Genomic DNA, 14070 nt, shown 5'->3' with positions numbered 1-14070 from the left:
CAGTGAAGACCAAGGTAGCTGTCGCACCTTCCAGGGTAGTCTGGTCTGTGGCACAGTGGGGCCACAACCCCCGGCTCGCACCATTTAGCCAAGGCGCGAGCGTGACAATTAGAACTGAACATTGGGGTCCAGGATGGGGACATTAAATAAAGAGGCCCAGGATCTGGCACCTTATTAAATAAAGGGGTGACAATTACTGTATGGAGGTCAGTATGAGGAACATACATTATTGGTTTATTGTGGCAAGTGGGGACATAATTATTGTAGGGGCCAATCAGGGGACATTGTTACGCTGGTTTCACATTAGCGTTGAAACAACGCTGCGCACTGCGTCGGTAAGCCCCGCCCCGATCCGGCTCCCTGCCTGCCCCATCCAGGATCACCGCCTACTATCGCATTTGCACACATGCGATCGGCGCACCCTATCTTTAGCATAGGGTGCGCAGATCATGCGCTGCCAGTGTGAAAGTAGTGTGCTGCGCACTTTTGACTGTGCGCCAACGCTAATGTGAAACCAGCCTTACTGCTGTAATTTAATTTACTTTTGAGGTTGCTGTCTTCCATGGGGGAGAACAAAAGGGGGTCCTGCTACTGTGCTGGGCTGCACTGTCTTTTTTTTCTTCATCTGACAGTGTAGAAGTCGAGGAAAATAGTGGGGAATGTGCTCTGGAAGTGATCACTATAGATAACTGTGCTATTTTCGGCAGAGACGAGTCCTTGCTGGAACAAGTGATGGTGGTCTGCACTGGATGAAGATGAAAGACTTCCAACTACAGACATCACAGGTGAGTCAGTGTGTTACTTGTACACTTACACTATATACCGTATACTGTGTACAGAGCTCATGTTTATAATGTCACTGGTGATCACTGTATTACCTGTATACTGACACTATATACAGAGCTCCTGTGTATAATATCACCAATGATCATTGTATTATCTGTACATTGACACTATATACAGAGCTCTTGTGTGTAATGTCATTGGTGATCACTATATTACATGTACACTGACAGTATATACAGGGCTCCTGTGTATAATATCACCAGTGATCATTGTATTACCTGTACACTGACACTATATACAGAGCTCCTGTGTATAATGTCACTGGTGATCACAGTATTACCTGTACACTGACACTACATACAGAGCTCCGGTATATAATATCACCAATGATCATTGTATTATCTGTACACTCACACTATATACAGAGCTCTTGTGTGTAATGTCACTGGTGATCACTATATTACCTGTACACTGACAGTATATACACGGTTCCTGTGTATAATATCACTGGTGATCCCTGTATTACCTGTACACTGACACTAAATACAGAGGTACTGTGTATAATGTTACTGGTGGTAATAAGTGTTGTTATTATTGTGGTTGTATTAATGATCAGTATTGTAGTATTCAGTCACTATGTGGTGGTAATTTGTGGTCTGGTCACGGTGTGGCAGTATTTCTCCTTGTATGTGGTATTATTTTGTCCCTATATGCTGGTAATATGTCATATTATGCAGTCACTATGTGGTATGGTCATGGTTTGGCTGTATTTGTCCCTTGATTGTGATATTAGTTGGTCACTATGTGTTCTGTTTATGGTCTGGCAGAATTTGTTCCTTGTATGCAGTATTATACGGTCACTGTGGTCTGGTCATGGTTTGGTTGTATTTGTTCCCAGAGGCGTATCTAGGCTTTCTGGCACCCGGGGCAAGAATTCAGTTCGGCGCCCCCCCCGCCCAAGTACATATGCGACTTGCACACTTAGCCATGTACCACGAGTTGCTCTCCCTAATGCTCAGTAAAAAACTGAGAGAAGCAGGAAGAGAAGCTCGTTGTCACAGGACCATAACTATGAAAATCGCATATGAGTGAAGTGTCCATGTGATGACTACTGGAACCTGCAGAGCTGAATCCTGACATTGCAGCTTCTGAATTCTCACAACGAATGCATTGCACACTTTTAGGATTCTCCCTTGCCGATGTACAATCATGTCAGCACAAGTATGTGATTTGTATACTTCTGGCCACACTCCAACTAGACGTGGCCAGCCTCGCTCTGTTCATTGTCATTGAGTGAGGCCACACATGTCTAGTCAGCATGTGACCGTATGTATGTAAGTTACTGGCACAAGAGAATCCTAACAGCGTTCAGTGAGCGCTGCGAGAATTCAGAAGTCTGCAGTCACATAGAATGACTGCAGACTCGGCACAAACCTGGACAACCCCTTTAATGTTCCTAACATAAATAAAAACTTGAGAATTACTCAGTGTCACAAATAACATTTACATCCAGGTACCTTATAGATGATGTCGTTCTCCTTTTCTTCTTCTTGTCCAGACCCCATGATGAGTTTTCTCATCACCAGCCATCTCTGCAGACTTCCATCTTCTCCGGTCTTCTGTAGCAAATCTCCACACGATCCCCTTAAAGATAGAAGTGTCATAATAATCTCCCTAAATACAAATATCTGCAATATACTGTCGCCTCACACTATTCCCCTCCTTCCTCATACTGTCTCCTCTAACATCCCCACTGTTCACCATACTGTCTCCTCATATATTTACCCCCTCACTCTCTATACTGTCTGCTCACACATACCCCTGACTCCCTATACTGTGTCTGCACACATCCCATCATCCTCACTCCCCATACTGTGTCCACTTACATTAACCCGTTCGCTCCCATCATACTGTGTCAGCACCAATCCCCCATACTGTTTTCTCATACATACTCTTCATTTTGTGTCCTCAAATATCCCCACTCCAAATCACCCCATCCCCAATCCCCTACACACTTTAAATAACCCCCATCCACACTCCAAATCTCTCACAGACATTAAATAACCCCCTCCACACTCCAAATCCCTCACACACATTAAATAACCTCCCATGCCCACTCCAAATCCCCACACACACATTAAATCCCCCACACATTAACCCAATCCCCACTCATTAACCCCCATCACCACTCCAAATCCCCCACAGATTAAATAACCCCCATCCCCACTCCAAATACCCCCACACATTAACCCCATTCCCACTCATTAACCCCCACACACATTAACCCTTATACCCACTCATTAACCCCCATTCCCACTCATTAACTCCCCCACTCATTAACCCCCATTCCCACTCATTAACGCCCCCACACATTAACCCCCATCCCCATTCATTAACCCCCTCACACATTAACCCTTATTCCTACTCATTAACGCCCCCACACATTAACCCCCATCCCCTCTACAAATCCCCCCCATCTCCACTCATTAACTCCCCCTCATCTCCCATCTTCAGTGGTTCTTCATCTCCACAGTGGAGCACACTTACCACCAGGGTTCTCTCTGGGCGCCGTGGAGTGACGTGAGCAGCGTGATCACATGACCTAATCACGCTGCTGACATCGCTCTGACCCGGCGGTCACAGCTTCAATTGTGCTGGCGTCTGTATAGACGCCATCACAATTGTTCCTTGGGAGCCGGCACGCGCTCCTTCTCTGCGCCGACTGTCAGCTTGACAGCTGACACAGAGAACCGCCGACTCCCAGGCCGGGGGGTGGCAGAACGCAGCCGTCAGGGAGGACACTGCGGACCACTGCATTAGAGGGTCCGACTGCAACCTCCTGCTGGCTGCGCCCTGCGCCCTCAGCCTGGTGCTGAATACTACTTCCATTACATTGCCTGGTCGGGCTGATCTCTGGAAGTCCAGGCAACAACGATGAGTGCTGCCTTCAGCACCAGACCGCTGGGATCAGCATGAACTGTAATGCTTTTCCCAGGTTACTAACTGATTGGCGAGACTGGAGGCCATGTGGATTTGGACATTAAACACGCCTGATCCCCTAGGCCTCAATTAAAATTTTATCTTTGTCCCATTTTTGTAGCATATTTCATCCTTTTTTTTATATCTTGTGTCCTTTCAGAATTATGCTATGTTTTAAACTTTTATTCATTTTATTCATTTTGATCACTGTTTCTAGAAGCCGCCATGATTATTGCATATATATGGATGAATATTACAGCTTCTTCTGTTCCTGTCGTCGCTAAAGAAATTTTGGACTGTGGGCACAAACTGATAAATAAGCAAATTGTAAAAGACATTTTTCTTAGGACTAATGACTGTACTTTTAATATTTGACATTTTTTATTAGTTACATCTAATTGTTTTATCTGTTTGCATTTAATTTACAGTGGGAAAAAAGTACGTAGTCAGCCACCAATTGTACAAGTTTTCCCACTTAAAAATATGTAATTGACATCATAGGTAGACGACAACTATGAGAGTCAAAATGAGAAAACAAATCCAGAAAATCACGTCTGATTTGGCAAGATTTATTTTGCAAATTATGGTGGAAAATAAGTATTTGGTCATTAACAAAAGTTCATCTCAATATTTTGTTATATCTCCTTTGTTGGCAATGACAAAGGTTGGCACACACTGTTGGTATGTTAACCCATTCCTCCATGCAGATCTCCTCTAGAGCAGTGATGTTTTGGGCCTGTAGCTGGGCAACACGGACTTTCAAATCCCTCCATAGGTTTTCTATGGGGTTGAGATCTGGAGACTGGCTAGGCCACTCCAGGACCTTCACATGCTTCTTACAGAGTGACTGTTTTGTTGCTCTGGCGGTGTGCTTGGGATCATTATCATGCTGAAAGACCCAACAACGTTTCATCATCAATGCCCTTGCTAATGGAAGGAGGTTTGCACTCAAAATCTCATGACACATGGCCCCATTCATTCTTTCATGCACACGGATCAGTCATCCTTATTCCTTTGCAGAAAAACAGCCCCAAAGCATGATGTTGCCACCCCCATGCTTCACAATAGGTATGGTGTTCTTTGGATGCAACTCAGCATTCTGTCTTCTCCAAACATGACGAGTTTTGTTTCTATGAAACAGTTGTACTTTGGTTTTATCAGACCATATGACATTCTCCTAATACTCTTCTGGATAATCCAAATACTCTCTTGCAAACTTCAGACGGGCCCGGACATGTACTGGCTTAAGCAGGGGGATACGTCTGGCACTGCAGGATCTGAGTCCCTGGCGGTGTAGTGTGTTACTGATGGTAGCCTTTGTTGCGTTGGTCCCAGCTCTATGGGGGTCATATACTAGTTCCTCCTGTGTGGTTCTGGGATTTTTGCTCACCGTTCTTGTGATCATTTTGACCCCACGGGGTGAGATCTTGCGTGGAGCCCAGATCAAGGGAGACTATCAGTGGTATTGTATGTCTTCTATTTTCTTATTGCTGCTCCCACAGTTGATTTCATCACACCAAGCTGCTTGCCTATTGCAGTTTCAGTTTTCCCAGCCTGGTGCAGGGCTACAATTTTGTTTCTAGTGTCCTTTGACAGCTCTTTGGTCTTCACCATAGTGGAGTTTGACGTGTGACTGTTTGAGGTTGTGGACAGGTGTATTTTATACTCATAAAATGAGTTAATGAGTGGAGGACAGAGGAGCCTCTTAAAGAAGTTACAGGTCTGTGAGAGCCAGAAATATAGCATGTTTTTAGGTGACCAAATACTTATTTTCCACCATAATTTGCAAAATAAATCTTGCCAAATCAGACAAGGTGATTTTCTGGATTTGTTTTCTCATTTTGACTCTCATAGTTGTGGTCTACCTATGATGTCAATTACAGGCCTATCTCATTTTTTAAGTGGAAGAACTTGCACAATTGGTGGCTGACTAAGTACTTTTTTTCCCCACTGTATGTAAATATCAATATACAGGGTGGGCCATTTATATGGATACACCTAGGTGGGTCATTTATATGGATACAAAAAAATAAAATGGGAATGTTTGGTGATATCAACTTCCTGTTTGTGGCACATTAGTATATGGGAGGGGGAAAACCTTTCAAGATGGGTGGTGACCATGGTGGCCATTTTGAAGTGGACCATGGATCCAGCTTTATAAATGGCCCACCTAGGTGTATCCATATAAATGGCCCACCCTGTTTATACTTCTATATGTATAATGACATTCATGTATCACATTTTGACACTTTTTATCTTTCACAACACTTATGTTTTTCATTCGTGGTGGGCTGTCCAGTTTCTTACAATTTTTATGTATGTAATTATACATGAATAGTGTTGAGCAATACCATCCGATATTGAGAAATATCAGATCGGATTGGATTGGACCGATACCCAAAAAGTATCGGGTATCGCCGATTCCGATACCGGAAGTCCAATGCAAGTCTATGGGACAGAAATATCGGAAGTAAAAAAAACCCCTTTCTTTCCTTGCACATCCAGTTCGGGAGGGGGAAAGAGTGTGGGCGGTGCGTGGGCGGACCTGTGCGGGCGGGGTCTGCACGGGCCTCTCGGGGGTCTATGCTGGCCTCTCGGGGGTCTGTGCGGGCCTGCCGGGGCTTGTACAGGCCTCTCGGGGGCCTGTGCGGGCCTGCCGGGGGCCTGTGCGGGCCTGCCGGGGGCCTGTGCGGGCCTCTCAGGGGTCTATGTGGGCCTGCTGGGGGTCTGTGCGGGCCTGCCGGGGGTTGTGTGCAGGCATCGTCCGATGGGACTACAAGGCTGATTCACTCTCCGTGGAGCGACACTGCAGTCCAGGCCCATGTTGCAAATTCCCAGCCTTTGTGCATACTGACTGTGAGCAACGTGAATCTGTGTACCCGCTCAATCTGGTTGCAGAGAATATGACCCTCACCATTCTGCTGACCTCTGCGAGCACGCAACCTAGTTCCGACCAGGTGAATCATACCGAGCAGGGTAGTTTCACCCCGGCCTCCGCAATGAGTCACACTCCGGCGGTACTACATACTGCTCCGTGTCACGTACACCGCCCCGGGAACATAGGAGAGCCAAGATACACCACTTCTGTTAAGAGACAATGCCTTGACTTTCGTGATCAGGCCAGAGAATTCACGTGCCACTTGCCGCGCCACCATTGGATTTCAAGTTTCCCCAGCCCGGACACCATCAGACTGATAAGTTTACCTGTCTCATAAACATTTGTTCTTACCCTGTTTCAACACTCAGTTTTACTCCCCTTATAATTCATTCTCTCCCTGCGTGGAGTATCCCCTGTAATAAACCCTTTAACTCTTGCTCTGCCTCCTGCTCATACTGCTCATTCCAGCTAATTGTAAAGCACCACACTGCAAAATATACAGTTAAGGCCAAAATTGTTGGCACCCTTGAAATTGTTCCAGAAAATTAAGTATTACGTTTTGTTATACACATGTTTATTTCCTTTGTGTGTATTGGAACAACACAAAAAAAATGAAAAAAAGGTGAATTGGATATCATTTCACACAAAATGAGTCTTACAAAATTGTTGGCATCTTTCCAAAATTGTGGCATGTGATGCTCATTCAAACTTACCTGTGGCAAGTAACATGTGTGGGCTATGTGATAATACAACCTGAAACCAGATAAAAAGGGGAGAAGTTGACTCAATCTTTGCATTGGGTGTCTTTATGTGCCAGACTAAACATGGAGAATGGAAAGAGGAGAAGAAAACTGTCTTAGGACTTGAACCAAAAATTATTGAAAGCTATCAACAATCGCAAGGTTATAATTTCATGGTGTGCAACTGTAAGGAGATGGACCGGACCGTGGGTACCTGCATGCCTGGTCCGGAACTGAGGGGGCTGCATCCTCTGTATCTGGGGAAAGCCTGAGGGAGGCGAACCATTCCCTGTTGTAGGAGGGAAGGAGAGGAGAGATGGATCTTCCTTCTGACAGAAGTGGGATGGAGAGCCCAGGGAGAGCACGTTGACACAGGGGTATAAGAAGGAAAAGCGCACGCAGCAGCAGGAGTTGGCATCAAGTAAGTGCAGCACGCAGAGCAGAGAAGAACGCGCTCTGCTTCCCCCTCCAGAGAGTGCCGGCCCTGTGACAGGCCGTGCTGCTGTTGCCTGGAATAGGAGCTCTGGTGCTGGAGGAATTAGCTGTGCCAGAAGAGCAGAGTGTGCATAGCTGTGCCAGCAGAGCAGAGTGTGCGGAGCTGTGCCAGCAGAGCAGAGCGTGCGGCTTGTGCGGAGCTAAGCCAGGTGCCGTACACTAGAAGACAGTGAGCACCGCATCAGTTCTGCCCAAGAGTGACCATTTACTCAAAAAAGACCTCCTGCTGAGGACTAAGACAGACTGACAGTACGCGGTGAGCGCCCTCTGTGTAAACGTGGACCCGCCAGACTCCGTGACCAGAGGAGACTCCCTTGACAAGCCTGAGACAGACGATAGTGCATGCAGGCTGACGTGCGCAGTGACAGATCTGAGCCCCTGAGAGTAGTAGCTGGACTGACCAAGGAGCGCGGCACTGTCCCTGCGGTGACACGTTCTGAGTGTGGACTTGTGACTAAGAGTGGTGAGAGCAGGACCCCCGTTCACCGCCCAGCATCCTCTTGTTTTCCTCTGAGGCTGTTTCTTTATCGTGGACAGAGACTTGAGAGACAGCATGTGCTGCTGTTGTCGGTGCCACCGTTGGATTCCCGCCTGACAGAGACTGCAACAAGACGACCTGCGCCGCTGTTGCCGGTGCCACCGTTGGAACCCTGTACTCCGTCACAACAGAAGACTACAGTCCGATAAGTTTAACCTCTTTATTACTGAACTCTCGTTCGTCCCTCACCTACCCTGCCAAACTTCCAGTTCTGCCCCATTCCTAGCCGTCACCCTACAATCCCTCACTCCCTGCGTGGAGCACATCCCCCTGTAAATAAATCTGTTTAACCCTTGCTCTGCCTCCCCGTGCGATACTGCATCCCGCGTTCCTGCAGGTTGTTACACAACATAATAAAGTTTACAGCCCATTTTAATGTATCTAATCTCCCTGGACATGGACGGCAGAGAACAATTGATGAAAGAAAGTCCGGGATAGTCCGTATGATGGATAAGCAGCCCCAATCTGGTTCCAAAGAAATTCAGGCTGTCCTGCAGGCTCTGGATGCATCAGTATCAGGGTGAACTATCCTTAGACATTTGAATAAAATGAAACATTATGTCTGGAGATTCAGGAGGACCCCACTGATGACAGAGAGACATAAAAAAGCTAGACTCTAGTTTGCTAAATTGTATGTGAGTAAGCTAAAATCCTTCTGGGAAGGCATCTTGTGGACAGATGAGAACAAGATAAAGCTTTTTGGTGAAGCACAACATTCTACTGTTTACCGAAAATGGAATGAGGCCAACAAAGAAAAGAAAATAATATTAGGGTTGGCGGATTGCACTAAATAAAGGTGTATAATAGAGTGCAATCACAACCCGGGGTCCACCGTGCAGAGATGTAAAACTGCTGCTATAGAGCAATGGCGGAACCAAGATGGCAAGGGATTGATAGATCACACAGTGTTAGACGACACACCGTGTGAACGATACACAGAGTACCCAGCTTAGTTACTTCACTGAGCGGTACAGAACAAAAGAGCTCTGAGTGCTATACCCTCTTAAACGTCACAGGGTTACAGCAAATATGACGCTAGTTGGGGTCACTATATATCCCACTAGGGAAGTCTAGGCTGGTGGTTGTGCTTGCCCTGAAACTCAGCTGTGTTAACCGCACACACGACTGGAGTCAGACACAAAGCCAAGCGGGAGTTCCCACCCTACACTACCCTGCCTAGACACAAAATTACTGCTATAAGAAGGGCACATGTGCACACAGAGTGGTAGCATATCCACTCATACACAAAATCACAAATGACACTAGCGCGCCGGCATACGCCTCTGAGAGCCTTTTATACAGTAGGCTCAAGTCCTGTTAGACAGGACCTTGCCCATGGACCAATCCAGAGCTGCCACATAACCAGACCAGTTGATGGCCTGTATTAGGGGGAGTCGCCGCTATGCAACCGGTCCGGAACCAAGGGGGCTGTCACCAAGGTTCCTAGGAGATCTGTTTCCGGGGGACATAATTAGAGAACGGACGAGAGACAAATCTAGAAGGTGTGGGGGTGGAGCGGTTATGAAAGGAGCACAGTACGCCAGCAGGGGGCACTCAACGGAAAGAGAGAGAAGGAGTAGGAAGTCTAGGTGGTGCCGGAGAGCCAGAAGAAGTCAGCGCCTGCCAAGGAGATTAGACGGGGACTCACCGGTACCAGGGAGAGGACAGCGCCGAGCAGCACAGCAGAGTGCCACTGACCGGACCCCCACAGTTGCGCTCCAGACACAAAGACCCGTGACCACCACCACTGCCCGACTGTCCCGCGGCTGCGGTCTGTGCACTGCCCACCACGGCTGCTGCTGCCCCACTCTGTCCCGTGGCTGCAGCCTGTACGCTGCCAACCGTGGCCGCCACTGCCCCACTACGTCCCACGACTGTGGCCTGTATGCTGCCACCTGTGGTCGCCACTGTTCTACTCCGGCCCACGGCTGCGGCCTGTACGCAGCCACCCGCAGCCGCCACTGCGCCACTACATCCCACGGCTGTGGCCTGTACGCTGCCACCCGCAGCCTCCACTGTTCCACTCCGGCCCGTGGCTGCGGCCTGTATGCTGCCACCTGCAGCCGCCACTGTGCCACTCCATCCCGCGGCTGTGGCCTGTACGCTGTCACTCGCCGCTTCCGACCCATTCCAGACCGCAGCTGCAGCCCATACATCCAGGCCCACGGCTGCCACCGCCTTGCCTCCGCAATGGGCCCCTACATCGAGGAACTCTCCCGGGGCCTGTTGTGCCTCTTCCACACCAGGGCATCGGAATGCCAGAAGCCTGCGACAACTCCTCACCAGCTGGGCCCAGTGGCTGAGACGCCGAACGGACACCTCCCGGACACCAACTCTTCTGAATGTCAGAGCAGGAAAAGTGACACTCCGTTGGTAGTTGATAATAATTCCAGGACTTGTAGTTGGCAATATCAAGGTCATATAGTACCAGCCCGGGCCGGGTAGTATATATCGGGTTGTTTAAGTGTATTGTTGTTTAACTCCTTGCGTGGAAAATGATTGTTAGCTTGCCAGTTACTCGTCCGATTTATATAAAAAGTTTGCATTTAAGCTTGTCCCACCTCCATCTCGTCACTGCATCCTGCATACCTGCGAATACCACAGACCGACCACCAATGAGAAGGTGCCACCTCACGGACATGCTTAGTACAGTGATCTCCGGAGTTAGACTCCAGAGTGCTATACTGTCCCCGAATATCATTGGTTACTAAGGACTTGGCAGGAAAACCAGCAGTAACCAAGCGCACAGCATAAGCCTGAGGTAGATGCTGGGACCGACGTCTATGCTGAGTAGGACCCGCAGTGGTCGAGACCAAAGACAGACAAGGCTTGGGATCCACCCTGTGCAGCAGGAGAATCCCGGCGCTTAACACATACTACCTATAGTCAAATATGGTGGAGGTTCAAAAATGTCTTGTTTGTTTTTTTTTCTGCCTTTGACACTGGGTGTCTTCACTGTGTACAAGGCATCATGAAATCTGAAGATTATCAAAGGTTTTCTGCAGAAAAAGAGGAAAAAATATTCAGCCTACCGTACATCAGTGTCCATATAGTCCATAAGCAGTCTGATGCCAGGAGATGTCCAGTGCGGTTCAACTGGCACTATAAATCCAATTCCAAAGAAAAAAAGAGGGGGTCTCCAGCACCAAAATTAGTGAAAAAAGATAAAACTCACATTTATTAGGAAGGTTTTAAAATTAAAACCTTCCTAATAAATGTGAGTTTTATCTTTTTTCACTAATTTTGGTGCTGGAGACCCCCTCTTTTTTTCTTTCAAAGGTTTTTTGGTCGCAATTCAGTGCCCAGTGTCAGAAAGCTGGGTTTGTGTCCTAGGTCATGGGTCTTGCAGCAGGACAATGACCCCAAACATAGAAGAAGCACCCAGAAATGGATGGAAACAAAGTGCTGGAGAATTTTGAAGTAGCAACAATGAGTCCAGATCTATATCCCATTGAACACCTGTGGAGAGATCTTAAAATTGATGTTGGTAGAAGGCACGTTCAGATATGAGAAACCTGGAGCATTTCGCAAAAGAAGAGTGATCCAAAATTCCAGTTGAAAGGTGTCAGAAGCTTGTAGATGGTTATAGGAAACAATTGCAGTTATCTATTCCACAGGGTGTGCAGAAAAATATTAAGTCTGGCCCATTTTTGAGGGGTTTTGTGTGAAATTATGTCCAATTTATATATTTTGCTGTTTTTTGTGTTGTTCCAGTACACACAAAGGAAATAAAAACGCGTATAACAAAACATGAAATTGCAATTGTTTTCTGGGAGAAATACTTCATTTTCTGGAACAATTTCAAGGGTACCAGCACTTTTGGCCATGACTGTAGTTTTGTGCTTCTCTGGTTTAGTCCTATCTGTTTAGCTTCTTGTTGTATCATTGTTTTTTGTTTTGACCTCTTGCTTGTGTTTCTGGCTATTTTTATAGATTCTGATTTTGTAGTTTTTTGCCCTCTTGGTTCTGTACCTAACCACTTCTGCTAGTCTGCATCACCGAACAGCAGCTTATTCCGTGGTCCAAGCAAGATCTGAGATGTGGCAAACGAAGTGGCTTGTGCTAAGCTTATCTGTGGTTTCCATTTAGAGTTACCAGGCGACCACTGACAGAACGTCTTTCCATAAAATGAACCACCACCCAGTGTCAGACTGGAGTGCCAAAGGCCCACCAGAAACATCAACTTCAGGGCCCCACTTTTCAGCTACTTGCAAATATGACTTTATCCTCATTCATAAATTTCTATAGTAATAAACCGGGTTAATTGTTAAATAAATAAGATGCTGCCATTGTCTGTACATAGTGACTCAAGTGTATTGTGCCAAGCAGCGTAGGACTTGCCCACCGGAGAACCGGAGGATTCTCCGGTGGGCCCTGGCACCTGCTGGCATACAGGGCCTGCAGTTGCCTAGGGCCCCCGCTGCTCCAGGGGCCCCCAGCCAGTGGTGTGTCGCTAATAGCGGCACACCACGCAGCTGCTAGGGGCCCTGTACCAGCAGAGCAGCAGCCAGGAGCCCCTGTCCCCGCTGCTAAAGAGAAATGAATATTCACTGCTTCCCATGCCCACATGGGCATGGAAAGCAGTGAATATCATTTCATCATCTCCACTCCCCCAGGGGCCCCGCCCCACAGCAAAGTAAGCCGCTATGCGGCAGTGAGGGCCGGCACCACCCTCAATTGTAATGGGAGAGAGCGTCATCTGACGTTCTCTCTCCCATCAGTCCCCTCTGCTGACTCACAGCCGGTGCGCGATGACGTCACTACATCGCGCACCCGCTGTGTGTCTGGCAGACGGGGCAGCTCCTGACACTGAAGCCGGGATCAGTGTGGGACCGAGGAGGAGAGGTGAGTATTATGTTTTGTTTTTTTATATATGTCTATATCTATCTATCTATCTCTGTATCTATCTATCTCTATATCTATCTATCTCTACTGTATCTATCTATCTCTATATCTATCCCTCTATCTATCTCTCTATATTTCTCTCTATATCTATCTATCTATCTCTATATCTATCATCTGTCTATATATATATCTATCTATCTATCTATCTCTCTATCCTATCTATTCTATCTCTATCTATCTCTATATCTATATCTATCTCTATCTATCTATATATCTATCTATTTCTATATCTATCTCTCTATATTTCTTTCTATATCTATCTATCTCTGTATCTATCTATCTCTATTTCTATATCTCTATATCTATCTATCTATTCTATATATCTATCTCTATATATCTATCTCTATATCTATCTATCTATCTATCTATCCCTATATCTCTAACTATCTATCCTATCTCCATATCTATCTCTATATCTATCTCTATATTATCTATCTCTATTTTAGATATAGAGAGAGAGAGATAGATATAGAGATAAATAGATATAGAGATAGATCTAGAGAGATATAGATAGACTATTTCTATCTATCTCTATCTATAGCTATCTATATCTATCTATATCTATTATCGATATATCTATCTATCCATCTATCCATAGATCTATCTATTTATCCCATATCTGTCTATCTCTATATCTATCTATCTATCTATCTATCTATTATCTATATATATATCTGTATCTATCTATCTATATATCTATCTTTCTATCTATAGCTACCTCTCTCTATATCTATGTATTTATCCATTAT

The sequence above is a fragment of the Dendrobates tinctorius genome, unplaced genomic scaffold (assembly GCF_039654945.1).
Source record: "Dendrobates tinctorius isolate UK_male_01 unplaced genomic scaffold, ASM3965494v1 ptg000158l, whole genome shotgun sequence".
In the NCBI taxonomy this organism is placed as follows: Eukaryota; Metazoa; Chordata; class Amphibia; order Anura; family Dendrobatidae; genus Dendrobates; species Dendrobates tinctorius.
The sequence above is the reverse complement of the archived record's forward strand: the minus strand, read 5'-3'. Positions refer to the sequence as shown.